Genomic DNA, 3,382 nt, shown 5'->3' with positions numbered 1-3,382 from the left:
GGAGGCGGGGGGGGGGGGGGGGGGGGGGGGGCAGCTGGACCCCTCTCAGGGCCCCTCTGTCTCTGTACAGTTTCCTTTTTAATGTCCAACTCTTTAAACTTTCGTCCAGCGTCTCTGTGTGTTGATTGTCTGATGTATATAAAGTTGGTGACGTGAACCGAGTCTGAGCCTTTTTCTTTACAATGTCTTGATTTACACCTGGAGGGACCTCATCGTCTGGAGGGAGACCAGGTCCAGGTGAGGCCAGGTCCAGGTGAGATCAGGTTCAGGTGAGGCCAGGTTCAGGTGAGGCCAGGTCCAGGTGAGGCCAGGCCCAGGTGAGGCCAGGTCCAGGTGAGCGAGGCGGCGGCCCTGCAGGGCGACGCCTCTCATCTCCATCAAGTTGAAACTGGAACACGGAAGTAAAAGAGCCGTGATCGATGCTCAGATTAGACGTTATCAGAGAGACAGACTGAACGTACAGCTTTGGAAAAACCTTAATAATAATAAAATATTTGCATGTTGGTCAATTCAAACCTTAAATGGCAAAAACTCTTAAGAATCAATATCAAAACGAAGGATTTTACTTGATTTTAATTAGTTTTGCTTCACGAAGGGAACAACAGCATTGTTTTCTTTAGTGCCACAATGTATTTTATTTAACTTTTCACAACAAAAGTACAACTTCTCAGGTATATTTTGTTACACAATCAAATAAAAAATGAGTATATATGTATATATACACATATATACTCATTTTTTATTTTATATATATATATATATATATATATACACTACTCACAAAAAGTTAGGGATATTTGGCTTTTGGGTGAAATTTCAAGATGAGCCTAAAATGCATTCAAACCTTTACAGGTGAACTTAATGTGACCTTCTCTAAGCTTTTGAATGCAACTGTTGAATGTTTCACTACTTTTTGCACAAGTTGCTGTTCTCTCTCAAGGAGCTTAACGGCAAAATCCACAACAGTTGTTTGATCCTGCAATCGACCAATAAATGTCCTGGTTCAATTAGAGTTGGTGTTTAAACAGTCGTCCTCATCATGCTGTTCACATTTTGACATCATGAGACCAAGACCACACCTAACGATGGATCAACAGTACCTCGCCATTGTGAAGCTTCAAACAGGACGTCCTCAGACGGAGTGTCCACTGAGCTCAGTGTCACAGAGTCATCAGCAGGTTGAACAGAGACCGAGAGACTGGAAGAGTCACAGAAAGGTGTAGAAGTGGACGTCCTTTGGCCACATCCCATGCTGATGACCGCTACATCGTGAACAACGCCGGAGAAACCGGATTACGAAGGCCACTCAACTCCAGGCACGTTTCAGTGAGGCGAGAGGCTCCAAGTGTCACGTCAGACCATTGGAAACCGTTTACATCAGCGTGGTCTGCGTGCTGGACCACCTGCAAGGTACCTGACCACACCGCCAGGCACAGGCGTCGTCGTCTTGATGGGCCAGGGAGCATTTACGCTGGACGAGGGTCCAGTGGGCCTCAGTGCTGTTCTCTGAGGAAAGTCGATTCATGTTGAGCAGAAATGATGGCCGCCAACGATGTTGGAGACGTCCAGGAGACGTCCAGGAGACGTCCAGGAGAGCGCTATGCATCAGCCACTGTTGTCACCAGACCAGCTGTTGGTGGTGGCGGTGTTACGGTGTTACGGTGTTACGGTGTTACGGTGTGGGCAGGTGTGTCCAGTCGGTACAGAACTGCCCTACACTTTGTGAATGGTACAGTGAACAACACAGGCCTAATTCCATCTTCATGGACGACAATGCTCCGGCTCATCGAGGTCACATCATCAGGGAACAGCTGTCGGAGGCTGTCGGAGGCTGGTGGACCTCCAGTGGACCTCCAGTGGACCTCCAGTGGACCTCCAGTGGAATGGCCTGCACTTCCTCCAGACCTGAATCCCATTAGAAACCTGTGGGATGAGCTGAGTCGCCGTGTAGAGGCTCTGCACCCCAGACCCTCAATGACCTGAGGGCTGCCCTTCAAGAAGAGTGGGACGCCTCAGCAGACAATAAGTCGACTTGTGAACAACATGAGACGTCGTCAAGCTGTAACTGATGCTCAAGGGCACATGACCAGTTATTGAGACGTTGACATGTTTTGTCGTGGTGTACCCAACATTGTCGTTAACTTTTGTTTCATTAAATTGTTTGAGATGAGGAAATCACCCTTGCAACCTTCTACTTAAATGTCCTACTTTCATGATATGATATCACTTTAGTGTGAACTTTTTACATTTTCCATAAATTTCACCTGAAAGCCAAATATCCTTCACTTTTTGTGAGTAGTGTATATAAATATAAAAGCATAAAATTAAACAACAAAGGTGCTTCTCCCACCTTATCTAAACATAATCTGCCAAAATTAAAGTTAAATGTTAAAAAATAATCATTTTAAGTATTAAGTTAATAACTTCAATTTAGGTAAAAAAAAATTCAGATTGTTCTCATTGATTTATGGTCACAGCAGCATTTCTAAGAAGAAACGTAAGTTGCATCTATTATAAAGTATATAATAATGGTATTTTTCTGTCTGTCACAAACAGTTATACATATATTTTTAGTACTTGTTCCACAACGAAAGGACAATTTTACTAATGACAGTAGGAGAAAAGTAAACCTTAACAGTAAATAAAAATATATATATGTGGAAAATAAGCAAGATAAATGTAATAAATCAGTGTGAAAGAGTGTTTGTGTTGCACAATGACCAGTTTTTCATTCAAAACTTTATGAATTGAATGTCAAACCATTAATATTTCATTTGAAGCACATTTTCATGATTTAGTTGTAGGTCTGAGGGGAATCAGTTCAACCTAACGGCAGAAGCAGATATTTGACACGAGAGGAGTTTTGTTGATTCATTTATGGTCAATAGATCCCAGCAGCTGTTGATATTGATCTCAGGACACGGATTAGGAAATGGGGGATCCAGTTACATGCGGCGAGTTCAGTTTGTGAGGCTCTGGACCCGACGGTGGCGAGATCAGCCTCCTGCAGCTCTCGTCTTTCCTCGTCTCGCTACAGATCCACTCCCGGTGTTAAGCGTCCGACGTGTGCAGGCAGGTCTGATCTTTCCTAAGCTCTGGTCCCGCCGACGTTCCCCGGCCTGGTCCTGCGGCTCTCAGGCCGTCGCCGCAGGACTCCTGGACACTCCGGCCTGCTGCAGCACTCCTGAATTATTGAACAGCCATTGTGTGTGTGGGGAAATACAACAGGAGAAGATTAGCAAGAATGGACCTTATAAAACGCGCACACACACACACACACACACACACACACACACTCTGTCCCGTTGGGATGGTGGAGTATAACTGGTAAAGCTGTGGACGATGAAGAGGACTGTCAGATTCCTCATTTGTGTGCGGCTCA

Source organism: Blennius ocellaris, assembly GCF_963422515.1.
Source record: "Blennius ocellaris genome assembly, chromosome: 21".
In the NCBI taxonomy this organism is placed as follows: domain Eukaryota; kingdom Metazoa; phylum Chordata; class Actinopteri; order Blenniiformes; family Blenniidae; genus Blennius; species Blennius ocellaris.
This window is presented reverse-complemented; position numbering follows the sequence as displayed.